At 36.8% G+C, this 15,667-nt stretch overlaps 1 long non-coding RNA gene across 1 annotated transcript; it reads left to right on the top strand.

The window, feature by feature from the left end:
* The first annotated feature begins 1,964 nt into the window (after positions 1–1,964).
* LOC105266019 (uncharacterized) lies at positions 1,965–5,199 on the top strand. The gene is made up of 3 exons (XR_892122.1): positions 1,965–2,127; positions 2,711–2,820; positions 4,929–5,199. It is a non-coding gene; the product is annotated as an uncharacterized lncRNA (long non-coding RNA).
* The last annotated feature ends 10,468 nt before the right edge of the window (positions 5,200–15,667 follow it).

The raw sequence follows: 15,667 nt of genomic DNA on the forward strand, positions 1-15,667 counted from the left end.
CGACAGTTGGGGGTGCGGGTCATCACTCCGACGTAGCCGCGTGTCTCCTCCTCCACAGATCCGTGCCTGGTCTGCCGTCTATCTTGCCTCTCGCAAGCCAGGCCCACTCCGGGCGGGTGATCTCGCGGAGCACGTATTCGGCAGATAACTCCTCGCAGCTCCACGATATCTTCCGATATTCCTTTCCCTCTGTCTCTGCTTGCTTTTATTTTATCCCCTTCTGCACTAACTCCTTCCCTATTAATTTTACCTACTTCTTCGTACACTCACTCATCCCTCCGTTCCCGCCTGCCAGTATTTTATTTTACAGTTAAATTCTATTTCTATCTCCTGTCTTCCTCTTTTATTTGTCCGCACGGGTGATGAATTTTCACGGAGTTCATCACACCATATAGTGTCTCGTTTCCGATTCTCACTCGAGATCCATTCAGATCAGTACGACTCCACTTCGACCTCAGTCGAATGGCATGGTCGAACGTCTGAATCGAACGATCCTGAATTACCTCGCTAAATTTGTAAATGACAACCAGAGAAATTAGGATAAGTGACTCCCCCTATTTCTATTGGCTTATCGCTCATCCAGACATCAAACAACCGAATTTTCTTCTGCCATATTGATGTTTGATAAAGAACTTCGTCTTCCTTTACACTTACTATCCGGTAATCCCCCAGTTAATAACACATCACGTAACATTAACCTTCCGAAGGACGTTGAACAGCTTCAAGAAAAATTGGTTGTCATTCCTCATCAAGTCAGAGAACGTTGGAATATGAAAAATGAAAAGAGGAAATCCAAATTTGATCTGAAGACTCACATGATCCCCTTTCAGTCTCTGCAAAAAGTTTGGATCTTTGCCCCCAAGAGAACCAAAAGGAAGTGTCCTTTTGACAAAAAGAAAACATCAAACAGACTGGGAGAAGACCTATATTGTCAAGTCAAAATTGAATCACGTCGTCTACCGTATTAAAAAATTTCCCCATCGGAAATTGAAGAGTGTTCACGTAAATCGTCTTTGGTCATTAGAAACTGCTGATTAGACCCGCTATGTTTACCTTCTGAATCGTTTGTTTCAAAACGTTTCTGAATCGTGATTTCAAAATTTTTGTGGCTCCTTCAATTTAAAATAAAGACAATCTTTGAATAAAATCAACAAACTAATCATTGGTCTCGAATGAACAGACTGCCAGGGGTGAACTAGCTTACCTGGAGTGAACAGGCAGATCTGTTGAGTCCTAAGTGAAAGGATTGGTTTGGAGTGAACAGACCACCAGGAGTGAACAGGCTTGCCTTGAGTGAAAAGGCTATGATGATTTTGTCATTAGTTTGATGATCAATTAATTATTTTGAGTAGTAGAAACTTTGAGCAGTTTTCTCTTATTATTGAGAGAAGTTGTTGCCAGGAGAGTGGTAGTCATTTCTGTAAAATAGTGAACTTGTGTGCAGAGTTCTTGTGTGGGCGTCTCGGGTTGTGCCATTTCTTTTGTTTTTTCTTTGAGACCTTGCTATTCCTTTTCAAAACTACGATCTCACTACCCAAATTTATATAAACACTATCTGAATGAATGAGAATTACCATAAATTTCATTATCATTTTTCATGAAAATCTTTGTATCATTCATTCATTCGTTTTATATTGTTAAAAATTAGCGGGTATGCAAGAGTGATTCGGGATTGCTTTTCAATGCTGATTTTTGGGAGGTTTCAGTTGAAAGACAAATTAAGGCCCTCCCTACATGAGATATGCCAAATTTTCTTTACTATGATTACAATTTTAATTTAGCAAGTTGGAATATCTCAAATAGTCCCTAATTTGGTTGCCGGGGCGGCAACCACTTTGTCGACGGGTAGTAGTATTGCGTATGCTCCTTCGAATGACTCACTTAAAAACGCCATCTAAAAAGAAAGTCTGTGAAGTCTGTCCAAGGACGATTGTCTTTTCTTCTTTTAGTATCAGAAATATTAAAGAGATCATCGACTGTATTCTCCTAAATTAATGAACTCTCCGTCCAAGTGATTAATTAATCAAGTGTTGACTCCCTTTATTTTCACGATGTAACAATATTCTTGGCACACATTAAGAACAAAGTATTGACGTCAGCACCGTTGAAACCCTCCAAGTGGTTCAGGTATGTGGATGACACCTTTATCACCTGGTCACATAGGAAGACAGTCCTTTTTCAATTCGTGGAGTTATTGAATTCTCAACATACAAGTATCAAGTTTACCCTGGAAACCAAAGAGGATTTTTGAATGGTTGCACATAGATTAAGATAGCTTGTCAAATTTTATCAATATTTTCTTTAATTGGAAAAAATCAGGCAAATAATTTTTGTTATTCCACAGGTATCTAGAATCATGCGTTTCTGACCGTGCTTTGCTGGGTAGAATCGCGGATTCTCAGACCACTGACATTAAAACCTATACGAAACTGCTGCGTTATGATGTTTTTTGACTCATGGGGCTGTGGAACTTCCCTGGAGCCAAAAACCCATAACAAACTTGTTGCGTGATATACTATTTAAATACACATCTTGTAACTTTCGACTTTACGCTTTTCATAACAAAATAAGTAATATTTGTTTCCTCCCCATCTAATGATTTTTTAATCAAAGCCCGAAGAAACTGCTCGTTTTCGTGGTTGGACCCTTTTTTTAAGCATATTCAGTAAATATAATAGAGAAAAAAAGTTTATTTTTCTAACGTTGGCAGGTAAAATAGGAGAAAGCAGGACAGTTCGTAACGTTGGCGGAAAAGAAATCTGACTTGGCGCCTGCGCCGCAATGGAAAAAGGTGTCCTAACCTCGTCTTCGCCTCAGTTGGTAATCTAGCATCTCCTTTATTTAACCTTCCGCGATTAGAAAAATACCACCCATCAAAGGCTGAAGTAGCAATCTGATTTTTTTTATTTTCACGAAAACTACAAGCATTTAACCACAAAACATTTTTAAAATAATTTTTAATCATTTAATTTCAATCATTTGAGAAGTCATCTTAATGCATGTGCAACCACATACAAAATCGACAATATGGCAACAATTCGGCATCCATGCCTTACTCACGTTTAGAGATACCCTTGCTTGCCCAGCCGCCATTCCAACGCAATTGCGAACACGTGGGATTGTACATCGAAAATATTAAATACAATCCTCTCCCCAACCCTCTCGAACCTGTTTCTGAATTGAAGGTATTTAGGTCCCACTGTTTAAGAGAGAAATGTTCAAAGTGTTATCTATTTGAAAGTATCTAAGAATCAGACAGCTCCTGGGTCTTAGAACTATAAAAAAAGGTCCTGTTTCTTTTACTCGGTGCGCATTGTTCTTTCTGTCATCACCAGACGGAAAAGTTCGATTTTTCGTCGTAATTGACTGGAAGAATGTGGGTTATATCAGAGGTGGGCAACCTCAGTTCTCGGAGCTACTCCAGCTTCCGACCTCCATTAGGCAAACTTGCCCTAAGCCATAAAGTTTATGGCTGCACCACCTTCGGGCCCACGATACCTTGCGCGTAGGCAAGAGTCGTGGGGATATTGAAACAAATGGTGGTGGCAGAAACTTGATGGTGGGAAAAGTAAAATAGAAAAATTTCTTATTTTTTAAATTGAAATATTTTTTCAATTATTGTTTTTTTGTTGTTATGCTTTCGATTGATTATTGGTTTCTTTTAATCGTCTTTATAAAAAAAATGTCGTACCTTTCATAGATTTCTTGGAGTGGAAATATTGGTTGGAAAACAATTATCAAATATTATTATGCTGTTAATAGATCTGACTTGACATAATTTTTCAAACTTTTCATTTCTATATTTCCCACTCCCGATGACAAATTAAAATTCATAAATTCGACAAAATCAAACAAATTATCGGTGTCCTTTAATCGTTAATTGATGATGAAATTTTGCTTTGTCAAGTTCACAAGCATCCCACTCTCATTTCCACTGTTAAATGTTGAATCCAAACGATCATACTTTAATTGTAGTTTTTTTTATCAAAAAGGAAATATCCGAACATGTGCATGAAAATTCGAACCATTTTGCCCTCACATTTCAATCACGCGCATGCGCCATCACCGGATGTTACCCCCACCATACATATATAAGACAACTCCTGTAATCACGTTAGGTCGTAAAAAGTAAGGTAAGGACAGGAGGATCATCAGGTTCTAGACGTCACAGGTGTCGCTGCAAACCTCTTCCACACCGGAAATTTAATATTTTAAATTAAATTAAATTTTCGATATTCCTAATGCACGAAACCCAAGGATGACGAGTACGATTCGGAAACCGCTTGTGATACAATCGTGAAGTAGCTTAATGTCTACCATCGCAGGTTCCCAAATTTAGGAGAATATCCACAATTTCACTAGCTCAATAAATTATAATGCGATAGTTTCGTTTAATCATACAATCGAATCGGTCAACACATCGGAAGGAATAAGAGCTGAACTATTCGGGTGTTTACGATCCGTTATTTGAAATGCGAGTTTGGATCATTAGGCTTGACCGGTGATCGATATTGCGAGCTCTTACAAAAGTATCAATTGCCAATGAAATGAAGATTTCTCAAAACATACACACACGCATAGGTACTTTTTGGGTATTTGGTGTGTTTTTTTTTCGTTAAATAAGGATGACACCTTAGTCAGCATGATTCAGCTTGCCTCAACTATCCGAACCACCTTCGCCGTTGAAAAAGTCAACTATTGAAATATGGGTATAAGTAAATAAATAAATTCACAAACTCGGTGAAACACTTTATAAAATATTTTGTATCAACACGAGGAACGTATTAACCGTTGTCCAGAGACAACACTAGAATAAATGGGAAACTCTCTCAGGGAAACGAAAATACCAAAACAGTTTTATAACTCTAAATGAATTAGTAGAGCTGTTTCCCAGAATGTTATAAGTTAATGTCGTGTGATTTTTACAGGAGAATGAAAGAGCGCTACTGAAATATTCCAACACCAACTTGATATGAACAAATCGCATGGTGCATAAGGTGTTCTCCTTCGGGCCCTACAACTTTGATCTGACAATTTTTTCAATTGGCGCCTTCTTTTAAAAGTTATTTGACTGTACAAATTCAAATAGGAGACCCTGTATATAGCAACTACGAAAGAAAATTATCAAAAAATGATCCGCACAACATCATGTAGGTTGTACTAGGTGACGGCGAATGGTGCAATTCTATTGGTCAATATTTGGATCGGAAAACTAATCAATAATAAAAGAAATTAATCCCTTTTTACTTTGAGTGAGTTGTGCTTAATATTTATAATTGTTATCGATATTCCGGTCATCCGATTTCGATACGTCTGGTTTGATCACATCCGGACCCTTTCGAGCGGATCAAAAAAATTGGATCAAGTCTTCATTTAAATTTACGTTACATATCTGATCAGCATTTGATCCAGTTACCATGTTACTTCCGGATCAGTCATCAAGTCTGACTTGATCGTTTTCATTAGACCCTCACTAAAAATTCTACTCAGCAAGGTATATAATAGGAGGTCTCAGTGAAAAATCCATAAGATTATTTGAAAGGCGTCCATCGATGACAATGACTTTATCGACGACAAATAATTGATCGCGACTACAAGAAATTAAAAAACCTTTTGAATAAAATCGCCGGTAAATGTCTAGATCTGCTCCACCAGAGAAAACCAGAGGCAGTAGAGAATATTTCTGGTGGGGCTGTTCTAAGCATCTACCAAATCGCAATCTGACAACTCCCCCGAGTACGGCTAATATTTGGACGACGAAGTCTGGTCAAAATACTGCAGTAGCTCTAGCCCGATGTCATGATCCCAGAGTTTAACGGAGGAGGAAAAAATGCATGCTCAATTCCGGCAGTCCAACCGGCCTCAGACTGAGTTTAATCAATTCATTTTTTCACAGAACTTATCCATGATTGAACTAATAATAATAATAGTAATACTGGAACTCACCGTTTGCGACTATCAGGCTTGTCGCTCTGACGGAGATTGAAAATACATGATTGGGTTTTAGGTGCCAGCCGACAGCAATATATATACGAAGGAAGCGGAGAAACGCGTCGAATACCAGGATTTTTTTTTGAGCTACCTCAGTTAAATTGTGGATTTAAGGTTAGCCTGATCGTCGTGATCATTGGCTCTGTTGGCGGTATGAAACAGTCTTTTGTATCTGCGCTTGAGATGATTCCAGTCTGCAGGCGCCATACCTTAATATTGGCTGGCCAGAAAACATCATGATTCCGAACTGCAGTAGTGCTCACCCTCTGGTTCGAGGAAGAACTACTGCAGAGCAATTAGAACTTGTTTCTATGGCTTAGGTTGCTGGGTGGTCTTCGAGGTGAAGTTGGAACCCTCGAGGATCATCCAGCGATCTCACTCACGAAAAATAATCATAATAATCATGCGAATAATTTTTCAACTATCAAATAGATATGATCTGATAGAACGAGAAAGAACGGGATGAAGGCTGACTAAACAGTGCAAAAGTTGAATACCCCATCAACTACAATCAATTTGCAGTTTCAATATCTCCAGGAATACAATATAAAATCCCCTGTGCAAATCGACCAGTAGATCTGGTCCACTATTATTCCTACGGTTTTTCTCCACCAGTATCCCGTCTGTCACCAGTTCTCATAATTCCCTCTCCAGTATCCTTGTTATTGTTTCTCCAAAATTATTTTCATTCCTTTTGAGTTGAAGCCGAAGATACCTCAGTTCCTAAACAGCCATGGACCCGCTGGTTAAGTAACTGGTTCGTCCGTATATTTATTTGTTTAGGGGGCTCAGTTTGGAAGGGGTTCTATCGAGTGTTATGACGACCTGTTAACCGTATCTCATCACAATAAATAATTCTCCAGTTCGCATATGTCACATATCCTGATGACGAAACTTACCGGTTTCCGAATAGGAATCACCATTATTTCATCCCGACTTTTTTCGGAAACGAACATTTTCATCAACTTGTAATTATCGCTCTCCTATTACAGAATTAATTGGACAATCAGTTGGTATTCATCTTGATATTTATTCATTTTTCACCTTCTCTCCATCTGCTCCTTCGTCTTGCAATGAAATGCATCTTTGAATGAGGACTAACGATACAAGACCATTTTTTTACCCTTATTACAGCATTCGTTTTATTTTTTATTCCCGGTGATCACAAAAGGTTGACGAGATAATGCAAAGTGTGAAGTCATTGCTGATGGTGGTTGCTTCCACAGTAGTCAGGTATCGCTGATGTTTCTTATTTATATAAATGACCAGCGGGATAACGAACATTAAGACGTTTCCCAGACGTTCGGCTAACAATCCGACTTGCAATCTTTATTCCTCATCGATCTCTGTCATGTCGACATTTTTAGAAACTGGAGCTGGGATATAAGGCCCTGCTATTGTTAGATTGTCCTGGCCATTAATATGAGTAAAAATAATCAAGGCGAATGGTAGGAGCATATTATGGTCTCGAAGTATTCGACTTTATTCTGATTTTTCTTCAATCCAATGTTCGTAACGGTTTATGACTTGAGAAATTAATTTCCAATTCTTAGTAAAACAAAAATGTAGAAGGGAACGACTGATCAAACTATAATTCGTCGAGGCTGTTGTGTACTTGTGAAAGATTTCGGAGGTTTCAAGATGTTCACGACGTCCAATTTTTTAAAGGGATGATCAAACTATGGATAAGCATTAAGAGTAATTATTTACATGAATTCCGTGTTTCGGTGATTTATGATGAGAATATTCTTAAAACGACGTTGAAACCGAAGAAAAAATGCATGCAAGGCGTATGAATGAAACGTAAGTATCTTAACTTAGATGAAATTATCTCCATAATAGATCAATATGCATTGATTGTTTATGTTATTTTTGAAAATGGTTAAAATGAAATTGTCAAGAATGTAGTATGTTTTTTCAAAGACATTTAGGAACAAGTTATTTTCCCAAATGCATTAGATCATCTTTACCAAGTTGATTTTTGAAGAATCGGATAATACTTGAGGAATGTCAGCCTAGCGTTGAAAAATAATCTCTGGTGGTCGAATAATTCGACAAATACCGTGGAAAACTAGACCGCTGAATTGTCATAAATACTTGCGTACTATAGAGAAGTCTCCCTGATAATTATATCGTCATTCCCGCCGTGCAAGATTGATAAGCACTTCAGGTAGAGCGTATGATATCCACGACGTAACCTCAGGTAGAAAAATGTCTTGCCTGTGCACGGATCAGTCTTGCAGCTATGCTGCTCTACAATGTTCGACATTTGTATCATTCTGTTAGTTTGCCGCTAATGTGCCTCAGTTTTACTTACTAGACGCATGCATCAAACTGTACATATCCTCGAATTTGAACAGGATTTTTCCGAGTGTAGGTGTGGGCCTGAGAAATTATATTTTTCATGCGCTAGTTTAGAGAAACTACTTTTCGACATTACCGAAATATATCCATAACTTCCTTTTTTTCCTGAATTGATATCCCCTTTAATTTCCTGCTAAAGTCATCTGAGAATTTATTCAATTCAGTTATTTTCGAAATGATATCGAGAATCGTGAAAATTGAAGGAAAAGAAAATTATGCCATTTCACTGCTGAATTGAAAATTTGGTCTAATCGTAAAATTTTCATCTCGTCCTACTAAAAATTCATGATTGCCCTCCGGTATATATAGCTTCTTTAACTATTCAAACATGTTCCATTACCTATTCAATGCTTTGAGAACGAAGTTTGATATAAAAAGCAAGAATTTGCTATTATTCATGGCAACATTACATCTCCTGCATATACTTTGGATGCAATCTTTTCTTTTTTGAACTCTTACTAACAGGTTAATAATTATTTTTTAAGGAAAAACATACAAAAATTGTTGGAATTCAATTTTTTGATTGATTTCTCTCATATATTTTTTTCTTATGTATTCCTAAAGTAAGCAATAATAAACTATCGAATAGATATAGGTAATGATGAAATAATTTGAAGAATGGTCATAATTAATAATAATATTAACAGGAATAGTTCAATAATTATTCGCAGCATATCGTATATAAATGGGTTTTCGAGACCTTTAAGATTTAAAATAACCGCAGGTGATCTTAGGCCGATTGAAATTGCATAACCTCTAAAAGATACAAATTTTCTACTTATTTTTTAAGTTTTCTGTTGTTGTTGCTTCCGAATGGAAGCATTATAATCGTTCTATTTTTCCATTTCTTAATGTTGCTTGGAAACGATGTAGAATGGTCTGAAACGTAAAAATACGAAGTTTGACCACCCCGTGTGAATGTGCGGATGTCCATTTGGTGGTCACGTTTTTAAAAATGGTAGAATTAACAGGCCCGAAAAATTCAGAAAAAATCGTCATTCTGTCGGATCATAGTTATCAATGACGACTAACTCTGTACCAAATTTCAGCCCAATCGAACTCTTTCAAATATTTTAAACAAAAGCAATCAGTTTATTCACATTTGAGCTTTCCAATGGTCATGGAATTGTCGTGGCAATAGTATATCGCAATTTTATTGTATCTATAGCACGTGGCAGGTCTACCGCAGCAAAAGCACGCCGCAAGATTGGCAGAGACAGTGATTGGAGTGATCTAATTATTTGAGGATTGTGCATTTTCTATCAATTTTTAGGAACAAGTTAAGGACAGGGCTCTTTCGACTTTTAGTTCGGCGCGCTCTTCATATTTGAAAGGTTTCGCAGTTCAGTAGTTCGGCGAGGTATGTTCTGAGGGACAACTTTGCTTTTTGTTTCTAAATGATAGAAACGAGAAAATTCACTCCAAAAAGCTGAGAGATCACAGGTATTCCATTCAGAAGCCAACCATCAATGATATTGATGACACAATAAAATGAAAAAACAATGAATAAATAACATGTGAAGTAACAATCGTATGTCTCCTAGCGTTAGGAAGGGCCAACTGCTTGCTTCATTTTTCTGACAAACCTACTATGGGATCAATGTGAAAAATATCAAGTTTTTGGGTTTTTTCATTATTTGATGACTGATGAACTATTAGGATGGTGCGAACATTTTCCTTCGTTTTTTCTAAACTTACAAAAAAAATGACAAAAATAGATAAAATGCATAAAAATGATAGCCCACTGAGAAAAAAATTTTCCTCGGCCAATGATATTTACTAACTAAAAGAAAATTTATTTGGCATTAACAAGTCTTGTGGGATTATTTACACAGTGATTGCCGGATGTTCTGGTGGTTAGTAAATATTACTGGCTAAAGAAAATTTGTTTTTCAGTACACTGTACCACAAAACTTCGTCAGTCATCGAGATACGCGGGAGTGTATCGGCCAAGGACATATTTCGTAACCTCTAAACCTCCAAACCAAACAACAAACAACAGGCCGAGCGCTCCAAAGTATCTATACACGACCCAACTACCCCTTCCACTACCTACAAAACTAATTTTCGTAATTAAATTAAAACACGGCAATTTAAAGAACAAATAAAATTAGTTACATCACCTAAATCGCGTATGCCCTTTTCATTAATTCTAATCCTCTCGCAATTTAACGCACCATATTTTCCGCGGTGAGATTATCTCAAAACTGACGCCGTCAGATTTTTGTTTGAAAATTGGCAGTATCTGTTTCCAACGGGCGCTGGGTTATCGGTTCGTAATCAGTGTCGCGCGCGAATAATGAGAGGTTGGCAAAAGCAGGCAGGAACAATCTCCAGGTAGCTCGGAGCAGAGCCATAAACTCGAATTAGAAATCCAATAAAGTTTACAACCATTTCAATAATAAGGGTCTTAGTACTAGCATCGTGGGGGCAGTAGTGGGGGCTTCACAGGTACTAAGGTGGGGAGTGCCCCATGAAGCATCTGGCAAGGATTTATCCTCCGGAAGGATAAAACTTGTCGCGAATCTGATTACTTTTTAATGCACACAAGAAAAAAAATTGAAATTTTTTTCATCGGCCTATTTCTCTGCTTTTCCTTTACTTGAGTCTCATTTCTCCTCTTTTCATTTTCTTAAGCATCACCCCCACTTCGGTTGATCTCAGCGGAGGAGAAGGGCCTTTACGCCCTGGGTCATAGAGGGCCATCAGCCGATACAATGGGCTTTCGTTTACCCTTTGTTACGCACTAATAGAGGTCGAGAGCACAACTTGCTCTCAGAGCAGAGTTTGCCCAGCCCTGGGCAAAAGTATCGTGGAAAGTGCGCTGAGAAGAGAAAACCTTCCCCTAGGTCTCCCTTTCCATACAACATGGTGAACTTGGAGAACGCCGATTACGACCTGATGAAGTTTAAGGATGAATTGCTCAGTAAAATACTCAATCTAAGTGCGATTCGCGTTTTTTTCGAGTCAGTCCAGGGTTAGAAAAAAAACTGTTTATTCTCAGTGATAAATTAAAAAATATTTTCAGTGATAAATTGAAAAATAGAAATGCATAATTTGGCATCTCATGGTGGTTGACACCTAACCCTTTTTATATTTTTTTCACTTTGTTCATTTATCATTGGAAATGAACAATTTTTCTAAAAAAACGCTCTTTACTGCACCCTAAAGTATAAAATGTATTTTGAAAATACAGTTTTCCAAAACAAGAGATGTTTTAGAAATAATTAAGCAAAATGCCTTGGGAAAATGTGAAAAAACTTAATTAATTGTTGATTATCCATACATGTGCTTTAAGAAAAAAATAATGGATTATTTCACGTAGCCATTATTTTTGGGGGCAAAATGCAAGTGGCAAGCGCCCCAAAAAAGAGACAAGAAGACATAATTCCTAATATCACAAAAAAGTCCAAAGCAAATCGATTTTATAAAATCACCTGACCTATATTGTGCATTGCATTCAATTCGTAATCTCAAACAGGCTTAATATGAAATTTAGAAAATTTTATTCTCGTTCTAAAAAACTAAACTTGTCCACACATGTATACCCTTCCGGGCCTTTACACTTCCCATCCCCAGTTCCCCCTGTACCGCAATTACGCCGAGGGCCGAAGGGAAAATCTCATGGGAAAAACCAGTGGCCAGGTACAGTCGTCTCTTTCGAGACTACCGCTCATACGGTGAAACCTGTGCAAGTTAGAGCGAATTCTATATCTCTAAAAAACCCCTGGCATTTCCCCGACTGGGAATCGAACCCACGAATCTCATGTGCCAACCCCCTATGCTCTAACCGCACGGCGGTTTATTCTCATTCTAATTCTTATTTTGAAAAAAAAAGAATAAATCGGTAAATTAAATGATCGATTTCTCTTAAAATTTGATATATTAATCGAAAACCTGGAAAATAAATAAATACAATAACTAATTAATGAATCATTTACATAAATTAGAAATTCAAGTAGTTGATTGGAACACTATTATCGCTCACTCATGAATCAAAACTTATATTATACAGCAATGTATCGAATAGAAAGATATATACCGTATATACTGAATAAACCTTATTCCAAATGCATAATTAAAGGATTGTGAAGGAAGAATAATGAAATTATGTGGAAATACATAAAATTACTCACTTATTTAAACTCCAGGGCACGGAAGACTCATTCCAATAATTGGATAGTGTCTATGCATTTTGTATTTTATTTAAATCTAAGTAATAGTAAGATTCTATCATTCGATAGTAGCTTGGGTAGTAGAAGGGTAAAATCTCTTGCCCATTTTGAAAAAATGTTTGAAATCCCCCCAAAAACAAAAACAAAAAATGTTTTTGTAAAAAAATGCGCCAAACACATATTTCGATGTTGTTTATTTGACAAAAAAATTGGAAAAAAACTTGAAACAATTACTTAAAAATTGAAGCGATAACTATGAAAATAAAAAAAAAATACACAAATAAAAAAAGATGCCAAGCTCATTGAATTTACTAGTGGGGAAAGCTGGTGATGATATGAGTGCATAAATCGTTTTGAGTTCTTCTCTATGAATGTCTTGACTAAGATGAGTCCCATAATATCCTACAAAGGACATCGCAATCAAATCGAATACTCGACTCAATTCGAAAGGGATAAAAAGGGCATTGTGAATCAAAAAATTATTCAGCAATATGTTCAGGATCAACGTACTTGGCGCGGTTTTTCCTGATAATCTAGCCTATTTGGATATGCGACCTTTCCTTTCTTCGTTAAAAGCTGCCCGCGAAGCTTGACCTGAGCAGTGCTGACCCATATTGCACTGGTGACTGAAAAGTGAAGATATATCAAACTCATAGGTCTTTTCACGATAATCAGATAGAACTTTCAGTTGAATTTTTCGCTTTGTTCATTCCCTTAAAATTCCCAGACTGAACTACAGTTCGTGTAATTGAGAAAAGTACTCTATTGTCGCAAGTTCTAAAATGAAAGTGGTGAGTTTCGAAAAAACCGCGCCAAGTACGTTGATCCTGACCATATTGCTGAATAATTTTTTGATTCACAATGCCCTTTTTACCCCTTTCGACATGAGTCGAGTATTCGATTTGATTGCGATGTCCTTTGTAGGATATTATGGGACTCCTCTTAGTCAAGCCATTCATAGAGAAGAACTCAAAACGATTTATACACTCCTATCAACATTTGGCTATCAACATCAGCTTTCGCCACTGGTAAATTCAATGAGCTTGGCGTCTTTTTTTATTTGTGCATTTTTTTCAAATTTTCATAGTTATGGCTTAAATTTTTAAGTAATTGTTGTTTTAAGTTTTTTTCCATTTTTTTTCAAATGAACAACATCGAAATATGGGCTTGGCGCATTTTTTTACAAAAACATTTTTTGTTTTTGTTTTTTAGATAATGACAGAACGCAAAAACGTTATATTTTTTAACATCGATTCTTTCGTTTTGGCTTCGCCTAAGGTCGGCAATACACGCGCGGATTAATGCCCTGTGTTCCTTCCTTAGTGTACAATATACTATTTTTATGAGTTTTCAAATTATTACCAGATTGCAAAAGCATCAATTCCGCTGATTTTTTTATGATTACAGAGGGGAGGTTATTATGGTTATTGTCATTATGATCAGAAAAGTAGTGGTCGGAGTAGATTCTCGACTAGCTCTTGCACGTTTGTTTGTTTCTTTCCACTAAGATTTTTGTGCAACTTAAACTAATTTTTCTCGCGTTTCAACTATCCCACTAGAAAGAGGTTCAATGGAACTAGTGGAACACTAGTTAACATATTTAAATAAGCCTAAGTTATGCGATCGTGGATGAAATGTATAGATATATATTTTTTTTACCATCAATAAATTGATGGCGAGCCTCCGAATGGTTTTTAGAGTATGTTTTTCCTATTAGATTAGATCTATGAAGAATGTTAAATGTTGTATGCCATGCTTTATCTAATCGTTTTACACCAAAAATTGAATATCTCGAATCTAATCGTTCAATTCTGCACATTTGCAATACCATCCATTGTAGTGATAAATGGAAAACCTCGTCCAATTTTGAAGTTAATAGCTCGTTTTTTGCGGGAGTGAGAGGATGAACAGCAATTTTTTTCAAAAAAATAACAGTGCCAACAACTATGATTCCTTCGAGGAATTACTTTCCAATTCTTGATTGGTTTCAATAGAGCCAATAGGCCAATCTAAATGAAAAGAATGAAATAAAAAAAAACTGAGTATCTTACTTAGTTTTGCAAATTATTTTAAACTATAATGTTGAATATTCAATGAATAAACCAACATCAAAAGTGCAACATTCAACGATTTCTAATCCACGTAGAATGTCAAGACCTTTCTGAAGGCCAAAGATGTTCAAGGTACAACTTTACTTCTGATGGATCAAATGGTCTGTAACGAGAGTTAGTGAAAATCATCGAGCTAGGATAGGCCTGTGCAAACCAAGTCAATGAATATTAACCAGCAAACAGAAGCTGGCGTTAGCCAGAGACTAGAGGCAGAGAACATCCCCCTAGAGTGAGATGCAGGGTTTGTACTGAGAATAGGGGTGAAGAGACAGAGTAGGAAGGGTACATATTCATGACGTTAACGAGCCTCCGTCGAACGTTTAATTCCGCCAACCGCCTGAGTTGGGTTAGGGTAACTCGCTCGACAAACACGAGCCCTAACTAACTGTACCTCCCTGGCATTCCTATCTCCCGCTTTAAATTTTGTGTCTACCATTTTCATTCATTTCTCGGATTAACGTGTGTTGGGCTTTACTGAAACACTTGTTCCGTGTTTGCGTACTGTTACTCCATCAAAAATTCCTCAAATTTCGATTCCACACCCCCAAAAATGGAAGAAAAAAATGAAGCAATGGATACCATCAACTGAAAATTAATAGGAAAATTCGTATTTTATCATGTTCACCCAGGAAAATGTTGATTGGATGATCGTGGAAGATTAAATTAGTCAATAGTGATGAATGTCGATAAATGGCATCGTAACAAAATGATCGAGAAAGATATATAAATAAATATACATATATATATTTATCTAAAGGTTATTTCGGGGACAGAAAACGGAAACCCTTTCAAATGGGTTCAAATGGTTGACAAACACCTAATATACTAAACAAAATTACTATCCGAGCTGAAACTGCATTGTTTGTTCCACTTCGTCCATATTTTTCATGTATTGTAGGATATGGGGACCATCATATAATGTATTATATGGGGTCATAGCTTTTTCATCCATAGTTTAGCTACTATGGGGACAGCTATAATTTGAGTTTGCATGTAAAGTATTTTTTGAGGACATTTGGATAGTTT

This window comes from Fopius arisanus, unplaced genomic scaffold (genome assembly GCF_000806365.1).
Source record: "Fopius arisanus strain USDA-PBARC FA_bdor unplaced genomic scaffold, ASM80636v1 scaffold00035, whole genome shotgun sequence".
Lineage (NCBI taxonomy): Eukaryota > Metazoa > Arthropoda > Insecta > Hymenoptera > Braconidae > Fopius > Fopius arisanus.